The sequence below is a fragment of the Ahaetulla prasina genome, chromosome 3, assembly GCF_028640845.1.
Source record: "Ahaetulla prasina isolate Xishuangbanna chromosome 3, ASM2864084v1, whole genome shotgun sequence".
In the NCBI taxonomy this organism is placed as follows: domain Eukaryota; kingdom Metazoa; phylum Chordata; class Lepidosauria; order Squamata; family Colubridae; genus Ahaetulla; species Ahaetulla prasina.
The window spans coordinates 179,684,551-179,706,274 of NC_080541.1; positions in this window are offsets into that span (position 1 = coordinate 179,684,551).

Below are 21,724 nucleotides of genomic sequence, written 5' to 3' on the forward strand. Positions count from 1 at the left end.
ATTTTTATTTTATTTCTATTTTATGCATTCCCATCCCATTTTCTTTCCATGTTAATAATGTGAAGAATGCGGCAGATAACTCAGCAGTGGAAAGGTGGGGTAGAAGAGAGCAGACATCCCAGTGTGGATGATCACACTGAGAGAGGAAGACATTTAAAAGACAGGAGAGATATACAGCAGACCAGCACTCTATTGGGCTCCTTCCTCTTTTACTCAGCTCTCTGAGTGGAATTACCACATGTTATGATTGAAGATGAAAGAGCTAACCTTGTGTGCACTACTAGAAGATGGGTAACTACTCTGAATGAAGAGTGCATACCTTTCTGAGTACAGCTTCAATTATGACTGCAATAATTGTTGAGATCCATCAAATCTTATTGACCAAAAAAAAAACCTTCAAAGATGATGAAAGCCTTTTCCTGGGGTTTGGTTAAGGATACGCTATGTTTACTATTAGTATTCAGCCCACACAGCTGTCTAAACAAGCGGGCTGTTGGTGGTCTCAACAGAAGGATTTTTACAATGTATGTTGGGATTGCCCTTATTCAAGAAGCTTTGAATTTCATGTGATAGCCATAGGTTTGTTTTGTCAAACAAAGAAATGAGGCAGGGCATATCCTTGACTTAAATTGTTTTTCTTTGCACCTAGGTCAGGGGTCTGCAAACTTGGCTCTTTTAAGACTTGTGGACTTCAGCTTCCAGAGTTCTTTGCTGGCTGAGGAACTCTGGGAGTTGAAGTCCACAAGTCTTAAAAGAGCCAAGTTTGCAGACCCCTGTGTTAAACAAATGCCATGGTTGTTAAATGAGGCAATGGTTTGCTATAGACTGGCTTACTTCAAAAACCAGAAGTATTTGACCTAGGGCAAATAGTTCAGATACTGCAAAGCAAGAGTTAGCAGTTGCTCACTATCTTAACCAGCCATCATCTGGTGATGAATGTTAAGAGTCAGCTCTTAATATATTATTGTCTTTCTATAGAAAAGGAATCTTTACAAAGAGAGTTGGTCTCCACAGACTTTGGAATGTCTTGAATGGTGATCCTGTCAAGGCCTTTGTTGTTCTATGTACTGTTGAAATAAAACGGACCACTGAGAAGATTATTCTTAAATCCCTCTCTAGTGTTCTGAAGCAAAGTTTTCTGGGATAGACTGGTAATAATACTATCCGAGAGATAGCTGGAAGGTCAATGCTAGCTTGCCATGAATTGATCAGATAGACATTCATGTACATAATTTTGCTTTCCATTGCATCCTCAAATACCCACCCAAGAGAACTTTGATTGAAGAGTTATATATTCTATAAAACATGTTAGAGACCTCCAAAATCAGCTGTCTGCTGATCTGCAAAGGCCCTTTGATGGTAAAGGTGTCATTCATCTTCATGCCAATTTTAACATGGTTTTGTTATTGAGCTATAAAGTTCATCACTTGGCTTAATCATAAGGAACTATTTCCAATATCTAAAGCAGAAGACGTGGACAAAATGATAGTATACATCATCTTGAACCCTGCCAGTCCTGATTTTTTCCAAAAAACCCAAAGAAGGATGATTAACTGGATCCAGGGGTGAAATGCTCCCAGATCGAACCACATTGCGCGATCCGGTAGTGATTGTGGTCGGTAGTTTGGCAATCCGGTAACGATGGCGGAGCAAAGCTCTGCCCACTCGCCTGGGCATCATCACTTCTTGGTTTTAACCAGGAAATAATGTGTTTTTTTACCTTCTGCGCATGAGCAGAAGATCTGCGGTAAGGAAGGTAAGTAGATTTTTCCCCTGAGTGGATCCATAGAGTGGTGAACATGTCTTTGTGTGATCGATTGATAACAGCCGGTTGCCTATACTCTCCTAAATAAGCCCTCCCTAGGTCCAAGGATGCTGATACACATTGAAAACATACTTGTTCATCCAAGTGGGACTGGCTTGATTTTTAAATTTTCAAATTTCTGGTTTTTTAATAATTTTAGATTGGGGTATTTTAATATAGGTCAATTTGACGGTTTTAATTTTCGGCCATTTTTGAATATGTATTTTAATTGTTATTTTAACTTTGTATATTATTGTTTTACTCTGGCTGTACACCGCCCTGAGTCCTTCGGGAGAAGGGCGGTATAAAAATCTAAATAAACTAAACTAAACTAAACTAAACTAAATAAACATGTCCTTTGCTAAGGCAATATGCTCGCGAGGATGATGTCTATGCTCCTTTTTTGTGTTCTTAAAAGCGATTGATTACATTGACTCTTTTAAACTGAATTTAGGCATGGTTGGGGACAGGATCAGCCTAAGTGACCTTGGCAGATGATTTCCTGCAAGAGAAAGACAGAGGGAATGTGACTGATTGATCCTGCTTTGTTTTTCAGTATGTAGTTTCGATCTCATTGATCAGGATTATACCTGTGAGCTGGGAGTGTTGGTATTATAGTGGTTTGTTTCCTATTTTTAATGTTGATCTCAGAAACCAGCTATTGTATGTGCTGCTGCCATGAGGCTTTATCTTGTACAAAACAGTAATTAACATTAACATTTTGAGACATTTAATTATCAATATGCTGAGGATACTCAATTCTATTTAGTTTCAAAAGTTATTCAGGTCGGGGGGATGGGGCAGTTCAACTTCGCACAAGCAAAGAACTTTATTAGCTTTCATTACAGGAACCCCACTTTTTGTAGGTATCCATTTGAGCTTGAAAAACAGGTGGAGTTGGTGTAAGAGTAGCATTAACTTTAATGAATAGATTCTTTAAAATAACAGTATCCTTTTATTTCAGGTTGAAAAAAGTCAGACTGCTTTAATACATAGCAATGAAGTGATTCACTTATGCCAGATCCAAAGTACTTCTTCCAAAGTACATGGAGCCCTAATATAAACCATCTGAATAATAGACCACATATTTTGAATTACTATTGGGTTAGGGTTAGCGTGCGGCTCTCCCAAGCTCCATTTTCAGTGGCAGAGGGTTGCAGGAGGCCGTCGCAGCCAGAAACGGAGCTCAGGAACCCCCTTTTCGCTGGCAGAGCACTTAGGCCACCACAGGCATCCCTGACATGAGTGACATCGAGCAGGCCACACCCATTCTGGCCACATCTACCCCGCCCCCCTGAGATCAAACACAACCCTGATGCGGCCCTCAATGCAGGGGTGAAATGCTTCCGGTTTGGACCGGATCGCCCGAGACAGTAGCAATCGTGGTGGATAGTTCGGAGAACCGGTAGCAAAAAATCCCTCCCCCAGCCCGCATGCCCAGCTGAGCCACGCGATCATCAGAGGTTGGGTTTTTTTAATTTTTAAAAGCATTTTTTCTTCGGCTGAAAAAATGCTTTTAAAAGTAAAAAAAAAGGCTCTGATGATCGCACAGCTCAGCTGGGATTGTCTGAACCTTTTAAAAGCATTTTTCTCAACCTCTTCAGCCAAAGAGGTTGTTAAAAAATGCTTTTAAAGGGTTCTGGTGATCAGGCAACTCAGCTGGGATCGTCTGAATCCTTTAAAAGCATTTTTTCTACAACCTCTTTGGCCGATGAGGTTGTAAAAAAATGCTTTTAAAAGTTAAAAAAAAAGTTGGCCACGCCCACCCAGTCACATTACCACCCCCACCCCACCAAGCTATGCCCACAGAACCGGTAGTAACAAATTTTACATTTCATCCCTGCCTCAATGAAATCGAGTTTGATACCCCTACACTAAACCAACCTGGCTCTCAATTAGCTCCCAATCCAGACTCAGTGTTTTAATTCTATATATAACATTCTAAGCGAAGCTTTTTCATGATAGATCGAGGTGAACCTACTTTACAACATTCTACCTTGAACTGATCTTTGCATAATTTCCTTGCTGAAATCCATAAGGCACCAGCAGCTATATCACTGAGGAATCAGTCTTTTCACGCAAACATTCACTGAGTCAACATTACAGAAGAATTGGTCTGTTCCTTTTCCCCTTTTAATTAATGTGATTTATATTGTTTTAATTTATTGTGCGTGATTACATTTTTTTTTCATTTGGAAACCACTTTTGAAGATAATTATGCAGAAAGCTAAATACTGTAAAAGTACACTAATAATAATGTGATTACAAATATTTATATCTTAACAATGTGTTTGAGTTCAAATTATAGTAAGTTAAGCACTATTGCATTAAAATATGGTGGCTATGTTTACACATAACATTAGGATATAAACCTTCATGCATAAGCTACAGTGGCTATATTCACACATTGCCTTAAACCAAACAAAACACCCCCATTATACTTTACAAATATTTGTAATTCCAGCAAAGGCCCTGGGGACATGGGTTTCTTTTAAATAACAATACTTTCGATACCAGTTTCCCTAGAATAATTTCCATAAAATTCCCTGTTTGATTGATTGGCAGTTTCCTGCTCCACCACAGAATTTTTAGGGAAAGCGGGGAGTTGGGAGAGATTTTAGTGTACTTCACAATTTGCCCAGTTCAGTTTCAGATGATAGTACCGGTAGTACTTGCTTAATTCAGTTGCTGTTCAAGGTTACAATGGTGCTAAACAAATGGTAGTTATGACTGGTTCTCAAAATTACAGTCATTGCAATGTGACCCTCCATGACCATACGACCAAAATTTGGGTGCTTGGCAGCCCAGCCACATTTATGACCGTGGCCTCAACTCTCCACCCCCCCTCCCATCTACCCCACCATCTCCGCCATTTTGGCCACCCTGCACTCTAGTTCCCTGCTGCCCTGTTGCCCTGCACTCGGCCACCCCTGCTGCCCCTGCCTCCCCTGCTATCCCCAGCTGACTTCTACCATCATCTTCCCACTACTACTGATGAGGTGGGCCCAGTCTAGACATCTGCTGGCCCGTCACAAGACCTTTATGAAGCCTTCATAACAGCCACCTATCTCCTCACCCATCTCTACTAAATGCATAGCATGAGGTGATGAGGGCCTGAGTGATTGTGTTAAGTGCTTGGACAATCTAGGAAAGGAAACAAGCTGGGCAAAGGTCTTCCTGGTCATTGCTATCAACTGTTCAACAAGCAGGAACTGTATGTCCAGGAAGATCTCCAAATTGTACATCGTCCTTGAATGGGATATGCTACCACATCCAAGGACAAAGGCAGAATATGTCCGGACCTGGATGATCTAAACTTGGTCTTGGAAGGATTGTGTCAGAGACAGATCCTTCCCATCCAAACCTGCATAGTTTCTGCACAGATCATCCAAAACTGTCTCGGTACTTGAACCTAAATGAAATCCCAGCCTTAAACCTAAATGAAATAGGTCTAGATAATCTGTTTCCTCCAAAATTCCCATCATCTACACATGAACCACCTTCTTAACATTCCCCACAAAGAAAAATTGAAGAATAGTCTGTAGTTACTGAAAATTGTTGAATCCAAGGATGACCATTTGAGGAAGGGGCATGCCACCCACTCTATCTAACAGAACCCAACATGGACCCAACCATAGGTCTTAGTCTTCTTAGTCTCTTTAACAACCCAGGCCGAACCAGATCCAGTAAACAAATGGCTAAGCTGATATCATAGAGAGCCGGTCCACATCTTTAGGAGTCACCGGCTCAAACTCATCTCTGATCACACTACCAGATCAAGCTCTAAGCACCTCGGCCTGGCCTGCCCAGACCGAGTCCAAAGTAAAACAAATTTGAGCAACTTTAGCCACTAGATAGCCTGAGTAATCCCCACAGAAGCCCAGTAAATGTTCCAGGGGCCCTGTCCATCCAGTAGGAATTGGGTAATTGATGTCTTACTGCCCTTGTCATTATAAAGTAGGCACTAATATTGGCTCTTATATTTGTCCAGTTAGATTCATTTCAAGTCTTCCCACAACAGTATTCTAGGAATCCCTTCTGGTATTTTATCTTCTGGAGTCCATTGGGAAAGCATGGTGCACCCCACAATCATGTATAGCGGAGGTGGGGAACTATGGCCGCTTTATGACTTGTAGACTTCAACTCCTAGAATTCCATGGCTGACTCAGGAATTCTGGGAGCTTAAGTCCACAAGTCATAAAAGGGCCATAGTTCCCCACCCCTGATGTATAGGGAGAGGTTGCATAGGAACAAGATAAACTAAGGTCCCAGCCACCTGCCCATTCCAAGCAGTGCTTAGGGCCGTGATGGAGAACCTATGGCACAGGTGGTAAGCAGTGCCCTCTCTGATGGCATGTGAAGCATTGCCCCAGTTCAGCTCCACTGTGCATGAGTGTGCGCCTCCCGCTGGCCAGCTGGTCTTCAGATCTCTGCTGCGCATGCATGGGGCAGGGCACGTGCAGAGGGACAGCACATCGTGCATGGGGGGCGTGTGCAAGGAGGCCGTGCACGCATGCGCAGAGGGTGGGGCACATGCATGAGGGGCGTGCACGCATTGCATTTTGGGGGTTTGTGTGCACTTTGGGCACTCGGTCCAGAAAAGCTTAGCCATCACTGGCCATGGGGCTTAGCCAAAACACTCACCAGATCCTCAGAAAACCCCAAGCTCTTTCTGGAACCCCATTGGTCCATTGGCCCTTGGGATGAACCAATCAAATTGGCCCTGCCTTCCTGCAGAAAACAGTGACACCCAGTGAGTCAAAAAACAACCAGGAAGTGATTTGTCCATGGCAACGGACTGATGTTGATGACCACTGCCAGATCAAATCTCAACTACCCTGAGACAAAAAACAGTTCTAGTATATGATCCCTGGCATATACGTGGGCATTGATAACTTGGGACAAGTCCATAATTGCCCTTGGCCACAAATTTGTAGGCCACAAATTTCTGAGCTGCCCCAGAATCAGCATCATCAAAGAGCAACAGCCTTGGGGACTCTATTGCCAACCAAGATATTGCTAACTCATTATCTATTGCCAAATGATCATGTAAGAATTTAGCCTTCAGAACTTAGTAAAATCTTTCCCTTTTTAACTGCATCTATGTAAGTTGGTAGCAGTGGTGAAATGTAAAATTTGTTACTACTGGTTCTGTGGGCATGGCTTGGTGGGGGGGGTAATGTGAATGGGTGGGCGTGGTCAACTTTTTTTTTTACTATTAAAAGCATTTTTTCTACAATCTCTTCGGCCAAAGAGGTTGTAAAAAATGCTTTTAAAAGGTTCTGACGATCCCAGCTGAGTTGCCTGATTGCCAGAGCCCTTTAAAAGCATTTTTTACAACTTCTTCAGCTGAGGAGGTTGTAGAAAAAATGCTTTTAAAAGGTTCTGACAATCCCAGCTGAGCTGCACAATCATTAGAGGCTTTTTTTTTTACTTTTAAAAGCATTTTTTCGGCCGAAGAAAAAAATGCTTTTAAAAGTAAAAAAAAAACCTCTGATGATTGCATGGCTCAGCTGGACATGGCGGGGGGGGGCAGGGATTTTTGCTAATGGTTCTCCAAACCACCCAGCACTATCGCTACCGGATCGGGCGATCCAGTCCAAACTGGGAGCATTTCATCCCTGGTTGGTCAGCTGCTACAAGTGGCTGCTAAAATGGAATCGTTTCAAGCTGTAAGTATTGATTTAGAAACTTCAAGCCTCTTTCAGAATTTCCGTCAGCAATTTTCTCTTTCATTCAGACTGTATTGAAGAATGAATTAATTTTTCTCTGTTGTAAGGATTTCCTTAATGTACCTTCGCAATTCTGAGAAGGACAAACCAGTTAAAGGGTTTTGCGCATAATATTTCAGGAAAATGATCCCCTCACAGATGCAATGGAACCCGGCAGAAAATTGAAAAAGAGAAATTCCTCTAACTCTTTGCTCATTAGTGCCTTGTAGGAGAAATATCACATCTTTTTCAAGGGAAAAGGTTTGATTTTGTCTGTTCCGAATTATGGAACTTAACTATAAAGGCTATTTTTTAACTTTGGTACATTATGGGATGTGGTAAGGCAACATGACCAGCAGGATCCGTGACATATAAAAACCAAATTAATTAAGAGAGACGAGATTTCAGCCCAACTGAGGTGAAAGGCTTTTTTAAAATCATTTTAGATAAACTCCTACCAGGGATTTCTGATCTAAGGCATTCATGTTCTACATACACTCACAACGTCCACCTGGAACGTGACAAGGTAAAAGCTGTCCTGTCCTCCTATTGATTCAATGTTGGCTAGGAGTGATCCTGCCAGATTTCAGAAAGAAAGATTTCCCTGCTCTTTTGAACTGGAGGTCCCACTGACGGATACACAACAAGACATAGAAGCTTTTTTGGAAAACCAAGTTCCAGAAGAAGATGTAATTCAGAACAAGCTAATTATGGGGCACACATACAGCAAGTGGTGGGATTCAAATAATTTAACAACTGGTTCTCTGCCCTAATGATTTCTTCCAACAATCAGTTTGCCAAACTGCTCAGAAAGTTAACAACCGGCTCTCCCGAAGTGGTGCGAACTGGCTGAATCCACTGCCTACAGCTTACTTACATTTATTGTTTGAAGCCAATTGAACGCCAGGAAATTAGAAGAAATGATTAAGTCACTATGATAAAATTATGGTCAAGCAGATATCCTCAGTGAGAATGTTACCAATACATTTTTTTAAAAACATCTGCAATTAGAGGACCTAGTGTGGATAGTGTAAGTTAGCTGATTAACCATAGCACTAACCTCTGCTATATAGACTTATGAACTCTTATGGGCCTGAGGACTTTGCACAACATACTGAAGGTTGCGTTCTAACAAGTGGTTGGGCCAGGAACCTAGACCATGTTTGAGGGGTTACTTAGAGATTTAAGGTATAAAATAGGTAACTTAAATTCTAGTAAAGCTTAAGGTTCTAATTTTGCTTCTTAATTATTGTCTTCTCCAATCCTCCAATAGATAAAAATGGGCCAATTTTTCTGACTTCACCTATTCTTGGCATTCCTGCTCTGTCATGTTAGTTCCCAAGCACAGTAGTGAGACGATGCAACTTATCATGACTAGCAGGCAAAACAACACCTCTTACAAGAATAGAGAACTTTGGTGCATGAGATAACGAGGATTTTCTTTTCTACTTGATCCTCCCATGCATTTGGGTTGCCTATGGCCAGATCAAACCTGAAGGATCTGCAAAAGGCACTTACCCACTTGAAGCAGGCAACTGCTGACCGGTCATCTTGCTTTCAAGAAGGTCCATGCTGCTGTCCTGGAAATATCCCTTTGCACTCCAGTTCAATAAATAGGTTTGGAGCACAGCACTGATGGAGAATAAAACAAAACAAAATAAAAGCAAAGTGTATCTATCTATGACTTCAGCTTGGCCCTGGATAATATTAGCTTACTCAGACTTATTTGGCTCCACTCCATTTCTTCTGGCCCAGTGGCCAAAATCTGCTTAGGTCTAGCAGTATCCATGAAGGGAGCAGAAATCCATTCTGGCCTCTAGCTGGACTCTCTGGGACTTCCCAAAAGTCACTATTGGAGCACTTATTTAGATGTTTTCCCAATGTACCTTCTTCCTTTCTCCATCTCTTTACCCAAAACTCTCAACCAAGCAGCTCTTTCCATAGACTGGGATGGAAGCAGGAACACCCTCTTTATCCCCTTGGCAGCACCAACTTCTCCCTCACCTTAACAGACAAAGGTGACTTATTTCATTTAGTGTTCCTTCAAAAGAAACAAACACCCACAAAGTATTTATCTTGTCTATAAAGAGGAGACTTTCCCTTCATTCTCCATACTTCATAATTCCTCGTGAACAAAAATAAGCTCCTTGATTATTTATTTAGCCCATCCCACTCATAACAAGGCATACAGTTAAAAACAATCTAAACCAGAAGAAGGTGTAACCAGGAATGAAAATACCACACCTTTAAATACAAATTCCCCACAGTTCCTCTCTAACCTGAGGAAAAACCCAAGTCTTCAAAGCCAGTTAAAGGAGGGCAAGATTGGGGCAACTCAACTGTCCAGGTGACGCTATTCCAGAGGACAGATGCCATGACAGAGAAGACATGCCACCCGTCTCTTTTCAGATGGCCTTGTTTTAAAGATGGGGGATCCAGGGCATGCTACTGTTAGATTTTACTGGATGGTTCAGATACGATGGCTTCCAAATGTTCCCAACTTCTGAAATTCTTACTGGCAACTCTCCTCATCTATCAGCAGTAGTAGACGTAAGGTAAATACGGTCTTCAAGAAACACCCACTCACGCATACAAGCTCAAACCCTGCTCATGTGGATTTCCTCCACTGTCCTGCCTCCAGCCGTGAGACAAAGAGCCCACCCACCCCAAAAAAAGCTGGACTTTCCTGCTCCTTTCCATCTGAAATAAATGGACACCTCCTACCCTGGCCGAAATGCCATCACTCCTGTCCGTTGTTCCTGTTCAAGAAACCTTACCCTAAACCTTACTCCTAATGCCGGTGTAGTACTTGGAGACCAGCAGTAAAGAAGCAGGCCTCAGCTTATGCCAGAAGAGAGATGAATAAGAATCCTGAATGGAGAAAGGAATAGAAAAGGTTGGTCTTGCTCATCTCTTTGCTCTTCTGCGGGAGAAATCTGCTCCCAGCATCACATGCAAAAAGAATCCTCCCCAAATAGCTTATGCTCTCATTGCTCTCTCTATGGTCCTGTACTTATCTCTGTCTCAGCATCTTTGGGAGAATGGACTGGCTACTAACCTACACACAATCACCTGGATGATGGGAAAGTGCTAGCAATATACTACCCCAGATGCCCGTAAGTTGCTGTCTGGCTACAGCTGACCCTCCTCTCTGCTCCCAGTTCCAGTTCATACCTTCCCTAGGTAGACTTCCAGCATACTGGATATCTCCTGCTTCTCTTCCACTGTAACTGATGCACAGATCCACTGCAGTGAAGGGTGAGAGGCAGCCAAGAGCTTGGGGAGAGTCTCAGCTTCTGGGTCCTAGATGCCTCCTGATTTCCATTTCAGTCCTCTAAATTTCTCCTGTGCTCAGCCTGGTACGCTACAAGTGGTAGGGCAAGAAAAATGTCAGCCCTTACAATAAAGACATGTTCAGGATGTCTAAACCAGACTGCTCCAGCCCTAAAACATCAGGAATTAAATGAGAATGTAGATTATAATACTTCTGTGAAGTTTACTTCTATTTACCTTCTTCCAGGTTTCAGAATCATGCTTTGTCTTCTTCTTTGAAAAGACCAGCATAACAAAATAAAACAAAAAAGGTAAAAACTTGAAAATAGTGTGCTCTATAAAATCCAAGGTTTTCCAGATGTGGGAACTAGCTGGAGCTTTTTTTTTTAATGCTCTGGGTTTTGTTTTTTACTGTTGCCTACCATAGTGAGCAGGACTGATTCTGACTTCCCTTTCTGCTCCACAGAGAGTCTCCAGCCTCCCATATCTCCGTATGAAATAAATATGCAATTGGTAGTCTCTTCTAGGTTACAGCTGCTATTTCCTGGCAGCAGTTCACACAAGTGCAGCTCTACATCGAGCCAAACCAGGTCAATAGTTAACTGTCTTTAAGTGGCCACATTTCTTCCAGTCACGACTGGACCATGCTGGCTGAACAAAGCAAGCATCTGAAAAGCTTCAGATCTCTCTCTCTCTCTCTCTCTCTCTCTCCCTCCCTCCCTCCCTCCCTCCCTCCTTCTCTCTCTCTCTCTCTCTCTCTCTCTCTCTATATATATATATATATATATATATGTATATGTATGTATGTGCAGGTTTTGATATGTTCGAGTCTTTTCCCGTGTAAGATGGAAGTATTTAGGCAATGTTTTGATGAGATCTCATTCATCATCTTCAGGCTTTGGCTTTTTTCTTATGTGAGAATCCCAGAATCCCAGAATCCCAATCCCAGTTCCTCCCAGAAGCACGAAGCTGAAGCCTGAAGATGACAAATGAGACTTATATATATATATATATATATATATATATATATATATATATATATATATATATATATATATATATATATATATATATATATATATATATCTTTCTCTCTCCCTCCCTCTCTCTCATTTTCCTTTTGTGTATTTTTTTTCACAGTGAGATATGGCAACATCTTCAATCATCTAGTGGAGTGTATGATTGAGTTTCTGAGCTGCAAAGGCCACCTGCTTCCAGTTCAGCTGGCTGCCATAATCTCTGTCAATTGTCATGCCTTTTGGAAAAGCTACCCACCACCACCATGCCTCCCACCCCCATCCCGCACAATGTCAAGCAATCTTTATAAACCTAAAATTCTCCCCCATGTCTTGGGTTAGGATATTTGGGTGGGCCCATTAAGTTGGGGGATTGGGCAGAAAGATGGCTGTTGTTTTTATATAATGCTTTTTAACTTTGGGAGGCTGCTGAGTTGTTTTGGATAATCTACAAGGCTAATAAATAAATAAATCATAGAAATCCTAGACATCTGAAGGGCCAGCTTGAAGAAATTGGCTTCTTTTCAGGGCTGGCCTCAGGCACAGTTGCATCTAAAATAAAAGTTAAATAAAAATGAAATGGTACTTGACTGCTTTTATTTCAGTTGAAAGCAGAAAAATTGCTAAAATATGGTACTAGAAAATACAGGGGGGATTAGATCATATTATGGTATCATCACATTAATTCAATCCAAATATGCATCATTAACTTGTTTAAAGAGTAACGTTATTCAATCAATGACTGCTTTTTTATCCAGTGCAGGTTAATAACATTGATTGCAATAATTTGTAATTGTTTGCACAGAGCAGTTGGTTGTTCAGTTATACAACTAGCCACATATTTTTAGGACAGGTTTGTTTCCTGACTCATGCTAGAATCAATGCTCATGAAACTTTCAGTTTTGGAAATGTAAAGCAATAGGGCCTCCTTCCATGACCTGAACACAGCACAAGGCACCAACCACCAATACAGAGTCTACCCTATCAGCTAAGAGACAAGATATTGGTGGGTCATGTTGAAACAAGTGCAGGGTGCAACACATATTATTATAGCAGACCTGGGAGCCTGTAGGGTAGTGATGGCGAACCTTTTCGGCACCGAATACCCAAACCTGAACACGCATGCATGTGTGTGCATGCCGGAAACCCGAAAACCAGCTGGCCGGCACAGACATGCCTGTTTTTTGGCTGTTTTTGGCTGTTTCTTGGACTGTTTTTCAGGACATTTTCAGGGCATTTTTCAGGCTATTTTTAGGACATTTTTCAGACTGTTTTTGGCCCGAAAAACAGTCTTAAAAGCGCCCGGAAAATAGCTGGAAGATGGCCCAGAAAATGGGCTAAAAAACAGCCTGTTTTTTGACTGTTTTCCGGGCCGTTTTCAGGTGCTCCAGTGCCTGCAAAGACCAGAACAGCTGTCGACAGCACATGTGCCCACAGAGAGGGTTCTGTGTGCCACCTCTGGCACCCGTGCCATAGGTTTGCCATCACAGCTGTAGGGGAAGGCAAGTGATCTAATTTGCGTTATTGCATCATGTGACTGACACAAATCACATCCTTCTCATCATTGCCCAGACTTTGACATTCTTTCACAAAGCCCTGAAGCCCTGGTTTTGCCAATGGGTCTGGAGAACCTACAGTGGGATGGAGCCCATCAAGTGGCTTATTTAATTGATTGATTGTGGTCACCCTGGGGGTGGGGTAGGGTTATTGCTTTTTATTGTCTTTATGTTGGGTTTTTAATCTCTGTAAGCAATCCAGAATCGTTGAGAGTCAGTTGGGCAACCATATGAATTTTCTTAAATAAATAAATTGTAATTATGTCATGTCATAACAAAAACTCACCCTGCATATGTTGAGAAGGATGTGATGTGTGGCTTCTAGAGCAGGGCTCTCCAACCTTGCCAACTTTAAGACTTGTGGACTTCAACTCCCAGAATTCTGGGAGTTGAAGTCCACAAGTCTTAAAGTTGACAAGGTTGGAGACCCCTGTTCTAGAGGACTTCTGGGTTAGCAGACTTTCACATAGACACTTAGAAGCAGAAGGTAGAAGGAACAGAAGAATCTCTCGGGTTCATCAAGACTTAGTTTTCTACTGCTAAGACTTGTACCTTAAAATACACAATGTAAGATGAGACTAGCTCTGAATGCTTGAAAAATAATTGCACTTTTGTATCTTAAAAGCATCACTTGACCTAACATTCAAAGCAAGTGGTGCAATATATAGATAGATTTCAACCTTTAGAATCAAATGTACAGCAGTATGATCTTAGCCTGTTTACCTACAGGTAAAGGCCTAATGGGATAAATGTTTAATAAGCATGTATAGGATTACAATGCAAAGCTTTTGGAGCAGGGCGATGTTTGTCTTTTGTCGGAAACACTTTACTTAGGATCAGCAGACTTTCCCAGACAATACTCACAACACTGTGTGATAAATATAGCTTTTTTTCTCGCAGAAACCTCACGACTTCTTTGGAGGCTACAATTTGGATCTTAATATATATAGCAGAGGTACAGCTTGTTGGATTTCCTCAGAAGTGCTTATTCATATGATTAGTATTCCAGATATTGAGGTCTTGTTTCTCAAGGCTTTGCAGGAACTCACAATGAGGCTAAAACAAGGGATTGAGTTTAAGTATGGAACAGAAGTCTCTTTTTTCCTAAGGGCTTTCTCTCAGCATGTCATGCAAGCACAGACACTGCATTGCCTACTAATGGCAACATAAACAAGTCACATCAACAAAATGGGATGGAACTGATCAAACCTCACTCTGCCACACTCTCAAGAGATCAATCCAAGGCTGGCTTCTTCTCCATTACAGTGTATTGCTTTCTTATTTCCCAGATCCTGGTTTGCTGATGGAGAAATAGGTCCCATCTCTTTTGACTTGAACCATTCTGGAGACGGGGAGAAAGACAATGATTGTGGAATGTTATGGGCCTTTTCCTAGTGCTGAGCTGAATTGCTCTCAAGTTGGCAGAAAACAAGAATTTTATTTATTTTTTTACCCTGCCCCTATTGTCAGTCTCTATCTCGCACCTTACAACCACTCTTCCCAGTCACTGCAATCAATTTCCTTCTGTTAATGTGGGCTATCATATCTCAGATTTTATCCATTTTCTAGCTGCCTGTGTCACAATACTGGGGGGAAACACTGCATTTGACATCAGTACAGCTAAGAATATCACAAGCTGGGGATAGTGGGCATTGCAGAAATGTAGCCAATGCAGTGGTGAAATCCAATTTTTTTTACTACCGGTTCTGTGGGCATGGCTTGGTGAGTGTGGTATGGCTTGGTGGGTGTGGCTTGGGGGCGTAGCAAGGGAAAGATACTGCAAAATCTCCATTCCCTCCCCACTCCTGGGGGAAGGATATTGCAAGATCTCCATTCCCCACCCCACTCTGGGGCCAGCCAAAGGTGGTATTTGCTGGTTCTCTGAACTACTCAAAATTTCCACTACCGGTTCTCTAGAACTTGTCAGAACCTGCTGGATTTCACCCCTGAGCCAAGGGATCTTTGTGCCATGGTTAGCTATAGAGAGAGAGAGCAATTGATGCCTGAACTGATATGGAATGACCCATCCTCCTCCTGATCTCTTGATTCCTTACAACTAAGAAAGAAAGCGTAAAGAAAGCTTATTACCAGTGGTGGGATTCAAGTAATTTACCAAACAGTTCTCTGCCCTAATGATTTCTTCCAACAACCAGTTTACCAAACTTCTCAGAAAGTTAAGAACTGGTTCTCCCAAAGTGGTGCGAACTGGATGAATCCCACCACTATGGTTGTTGATGGCCTGCAAGTGCAGCAAATCACACTTTCTAAGACCCTATAGTTGCAAGTGCACAGCTTACTGATCCATCAGCAGTGGTTAACAAACTTCCATATATGTGTTGATTAGTGTCAGAAGAACAACTCGAACTGGCATTGTATAAGATTAAATTAAAAAATGAAATCCAGACAGTTGTGAGGAAAGGAGAAATATTTATTCCCAAAAGCAAAGGGGCTTTTCTTTAAGGGGCAGCTGCAGAGAAATGGGGTACAATGAGATTGTTTTATAAGGGAGCTTGTCCTAAATGTGCCAGTGCATACATGCTGATTCTAGAGTGACACTTGAGGAGTGTGTGTGTGTGTGTGTGTAGGTATATGTCATGTATGATGTTTATTCTTGTGAACATGCAGTTCCTCTGGAAGACTAATTTAATTTACTCTATTTGTTTTTACAAATAGAGTTTATCCTTTGATACATGGATTACTTCTGGGTAACTTCTCTGGGGGGTTGAGGAAGTTTGAGTAAAACATTTCCCCCCTGTCGTGTCCCACTCCTCCGCTGACTGCCGGGTCAGGGAAATCCGAATCAGGCTTGCCTCTGCAGCTCTGCCCAAAGTCCTAGCAAAGTCCTCAGAGCAGGCAGGAGACCAGTAAGTGACTTCAGCAAGATAAGTTCGACTTTTGCCTGATTCAGAGACTGCCAGAAAGCAGATCCTTTATATAGGCCATGGGGTGTGGCTCCATGACTCAGCACTCATTAAGGCCTGCCCCTCCCTTCCTTCTGTTGCCTCCGCCTATCCAGCCTTCTGATGCGAGGGTCACTCCAATCAGCTGTTGGTAATAAACCCTCCTCAGGCTCACATGCTGTGGAGGAGGGGGAGGGGTCTAGCTGCTCCGTTTGCCTGGGCATGGAGTCAGGGCTGGGGCCGGGAGGTGCTCCTTCTTCTGCAGTTTGTCTGGGCATGGAGCCAGGACTGGGGCCGGGAGGCATACATTCCTCCATGTTCGGGAGCAGATAAGAAGGCCCCGGCTGCTCTGAGGGCGGGCAAGACACAACACCCCCATTCCCGCCAGCCACGGTGGCACAGTGGTTAGAATGCAGTACTGCAGGCTACTTCTGCTGATCACCAGCTGCCAGCAATTTGGCAGATTGAATCTCATCAGGCTCACGGTTGACTCGGCCTTCCATCCTTCCGAGGTCAGTAGAATGAGGACCCAGATTGTTGGGGGCAAGATGCTGACTCTGTAAGTCGCTTAGAAAGGGCTGTAAAGCTCTGTGAAGCAGAATATACGTAAGTCAAAGTGCTATTGCTATTGCTATTTTTATTTGATTAACTTAGTTTCAGCATGACTGTCAATTATCTAGTGGAGACGCTGAGTCTCCATTGTGGATTCTGGTAATTTCTTAAGGGGAGATGAAAGCAGTATAAAGAATAAAATATATTTTGATATAAAATTTCCCACACTAGGATACTATGTTACTTTACCCTTTAACATAATTATTTGATTCACATATTAAGACATAGTTTGACTTTTAGCTCAGCCATTAGGATAACCCATGTTTTTTATTTTTGCATTTGAATGAATGGCAAATTGCATTTTAAAGTACATTTCTCTTAATTAATTCACAACAAAGTTATTTCTATTCCACAGAGTAGTCTGTTGTGGATTATTTTAGTTAGATTTATATAAATAAATAAAAATAACGATGGTAATAAATGTGCCAATTCCTCCATTTATGACAACACGTGAATCACCTCGTTTTCCTCACTCTATCCTTGTAAGAGTTTAGAAGAAAAGAAAACTCAAGACAGTCAAATTCTAAAGAATGCTGCTGTGATTGTAGCTAACCTTCAGGCTTAGATGCACAAACCAGTGGTGGGTTTCAAAATTGTTTACCACCGGTTCTGTGGGTGTGGCTTAGTAGGCATGGCGTGGCTTGGTGGGTGTGGCTTGGTGGGCATGGCATGGGAAGGATACTGTAAAATTTCCATTCCAGCCCCAATCCAGGGGAAGGTTACTGCAAAATCCCCATTTCCTCCAATGGGAGTTTGGATGTCCCCCATTCTCTTTTCACACAGAATAATTAGGCTAATGATATATTTTTATTCCAGTGCAGAACGGTGCTCCTATCTCCTTAGAAAAGGTCTTTAGCATATAGCTGCAGAGATGCTGCAATAGCCAGAAGTTTGCGAATAAAACTGGTCTGAACATTGTGGATGTTTTAATGCCTTCTTTAAGTTAGCAGATTCAAGGTATCTTGATTCAAAAATTGTTATAGTATAATGCACAGGGAGGGGGAATGAATTCTGAATTCATGCCAGCTTTCCCATTGACTTGTTTGTAGTAAGCGGACAGAGAAAATTATAAATATATGACCAGGAGACCCTGCATGAACTTCATAGAAATTTCAATTCCACAGGAATCCTGATTTTTTTCTACTTTCTTTAAGTTAGCAGTTTTTAGGTACCTTGAAATGAATCAAACATTGTAGTAGTATTATACACTAACTAATGGGCTAACTAAAGGGTACAAATAGATAGGAAAGTTTTAGTAAATAGATTTCAACTTTTTATTCTTTTAGTGAGGGCCAATTTGGGGTTGTGATTTAGGATCTAATCTAGAAACTGGGAGACTGTGAGTTCTAGTCTCTCTAATGATCGCTTGGTTTTTGTAGTTCTGGTTGCTTCATTTAAGACACTTGTTTTATTTAAAATTTGAAATAATAGTTTGTAATTTATATTTCAAATTAAGCTCCCACAAAAAAAAATATTAGATATATCCCTATCCAGCTAAGGCTCATCTTATATTGTCACTCTAACATCTTTAACAATGCTCGGTTACAAATATGTACCATATTTCCCTGAAATTTTAGCTATGTCTGCTGTAACAGATTAACTGAACAGAAATTATAAAGTATTCTTTAAAAAATTGTGGGAGGGGCAGTGTTTTTATGGGTTTTTTCCCCCTGAAACTGCTCTTTAAGACAGTTTTCAATCCCAAATTAAACCAATCTTCTAGTTTCAGCAAAAGACATAAACAACCAGTATGGTGCAGTAGTTAAAGCACCAGCCTGAAAACCAGGAGACCATGAGGTTTCGTCTTGCCTTAGGCACAAAGTTAGTTCTGTGACTTTGGGCCAATTACTGTCTCTCAGCAATAGGAAACAGGCAATGGCAAACCACTTCTGAAACCTTGCTAAGAAAATTACAAGGACTTGTCCAAGTACTCACCAGGAGTCAACACTGACCTAAAGGCACCACAAATAAATAAATAAATGTTTCAGATTTTAAGGGTTAATGCTTTAAAGAAGAGTCCTATTGTGGAAATTAAGGGGTAGCTAATGAAGCTGAAATTGCATCTGACCAAATATGATTCCAATGCATCATATTAATAATGACTGGTCGCTCCATACCGAATCCACCAAACTTTCCAATGCTTTCAAAGGAAAATTCATGTTAAGCACCTTCCAGTTATCATTTATGGCCAGATGATGTATCATCTTGCAGTGTGATACTTTCATATTATTTCATATTATGTTCCCTGTCTTTACAGACTCATGACATTTCATCCAGAAGCTGAAGCCCTATTCGTCATTTGTACTGCTTTAAGGGATCAGCCCCATGGCATTGTTTAAAAGGCCATGGATAGTGGCTTGGTAACAGACTCTTGGCTTCAGCCACCTGTCTAGCAGCAACTGAGATTTAGGTCACCTGTCTAGTAGTTCTGAGCTCCAGATGGCTGTGCAGGCTGCAGCTATTGCCCCATCGTCTGCGGCTTTGGCAAGACTAATTATTTCAAAGTATTTCACTCCAGTCTACCGTCTACATAAGATTACTGCATTCTGCTGTTAAAAAACAATGCTCTTAGTTTTCTATATTTCTTTCCTACTTTGTTGGTTGGACTTTTACAGATAGCCCTAAACTACTGTCAGGTTTAATATATAGGGACAACTTGCTGGCCAGCCTATCAGCGCATAGTTCCTAAAGAGATTAGACCCTAGTAAGCCAATTCATCAACGTTCATAAAACACAATTTTCATCAGAAACAAATACGAAACTAAGAAAGCAAACCAAATAAAACAATCTAATGCAAGAATCAAATTACTGACTGGAACTCTTCATTAAAAATCTCCTCCCTGCTTCTATGTTGAACAAGCTAACTTCATCATTCTCTTGTATAAGTAGTCTTCCTCTCCCACCAGGAGCTGAAACCATCCCTCTCTTCCTGCAGAGAAAGGCAAAAAACCAAAAATAATTTCATTATGGCTGTATAAATGTCAGTTCTTGCCACTTCCTTGAAGATGCAACCACTGTCAACCAAAGTATGTAATGTAAACTCCACACATGGGCAGCCATGAAGGGGTTTGTTAAGCTTTGTCTTTGGTATGTTTCCCAAAGACAGCCATCTATAATTCAACAACTCATGGCTTAATACAGATTATGTAAATCCACAAAATATCTTGGAAGCTCCTGAATGCAGTGATTGTGATTTCTAATACCTTGGTAGGCTGAAAATGAGGACTAAAATATCTGTTAAATGTGAAAGGCACCTCCAACTGCAGTCTGAAAAGTAGTTGTGGGAGCAAAAATTTAAAAGTAGGAACACTTCTTTCTACTATAGATAGCAATAGCACTTAGATTTATATACCACTTCACAGTGCTTTGTAGCCCTCTTTAAGTGGTTTACAGAGTCAGCATATTGCCCCCAACAATAAATTTTACCAACCTCAGGAGGATGGAAAGCTAAGTCAACCTTGGCCTGTCAGAATCGAACTGCTGACAGTTGGCAGAATTAACCTACAATGCTACATTCTAACTATTGCGCCACCACAGATCCACTGGCTTCATCTCTCCACAGGCTATGAAGCAGCTGATACATCATTTATTTTCCCTCAACTTATTTTGCAACCATCCTCAGCATTAGAGAATATCTTTCTCATTGCTTCTAGTACAGGGAAGTCTGGAGAACACAGGATTTAATTGTTTAAGTGCTGCAATGGATTCAAGATATTCAAGGATTCAAGATATTCAAGGATTCAAGATATAGAAGTTAGGAATACTTCTACTCAAAAACTAGGCAACAATCATCTAATTCTCTGGGAATCCACAATGTTGCCAGTAACATTAGTCTTTTATTTAAAATAATATGGCTACATGGAGCTTCAGGATGGTTCACTTAACTATTTGTAAAAGCTCCTGCCTTAGCTTTCCTCACCTTTCTTCTTTCTTAATAATTTTCATTAAAATGCCGTATATACTCGAGTATAAGCCGAGTTTTTCAGCACGTTTTTTGTGCTGAAAAGCGCCCCCTCGGCTTATACTCGAGTCTACCCTTGCAGCTGGGCCGGCAGGACGAGCCCAAATGCTGCCGGCATGCTTTGCCAGCTCGGCCGGCTCGTTTTGGGGCGGCGGCTGGCCTCCGGCGTTTTCTTCCGCCGCTTTTTGATGGCGACGGCGGCGGTGGTTGGCGGAGGGGCGGGGCGGAGGGGTGTTCGACATTTTCGCCCCTCTCACTGCCCTCCTCTCGCCCTCCTCTCGCCTCGGAGGGGCGGAGGGGCGTTGTCACCCCGCCTCCTCTCCGAAAAGCCGAAATTGAGTGCGAAGCGGCAGTGGGGGTGGGTGGGTGGGTGGGTGGAGGCCGCCGTGAAGTGCCGGCAGGACGAGCCCAAATGCTGCCGGCATGCTTTGCCAGCTCGGCCGGCTCGTTTTGGGGCGGCGGGTGGCCTCGGCGCTTCCGCCGCTTTTGATGGCGGCGGTGGTGGCGGAGGGGCGGGGCGGAGGGGGCGTCCCACATTTTCCCCCCCCTCCCACTCGTCCTCCTCTCGCCCTCGGAGGGGGCGGAGGGGGCGTTTGTCACCCTCGCCCTCCTCTCCGAAAAGGCGAAATTGAGTGCGAAGCGGCAGTGGGGTGGGTGGGTGGGTGGGGAGGCCGCCGTGAAGTGCCGGCAGGGCGAGCCCAAATGCTGCCGGCATGCTTTGCCAGCTCGGCCGGCTCGTTTTGGGCGGCTGGCCTCCGGCGTTTTCTTCCGCCGCTTTTGATGGCGGCGGCGGCGGTGGTCGGCGGAGGGGCGGAGGGGCGGAGGGGCGTTCGGCATTTCGCCCCTCTCACTCGTCCTCCTCTTGCCCAGCGGTGGGGCGGAGGGGCGTTG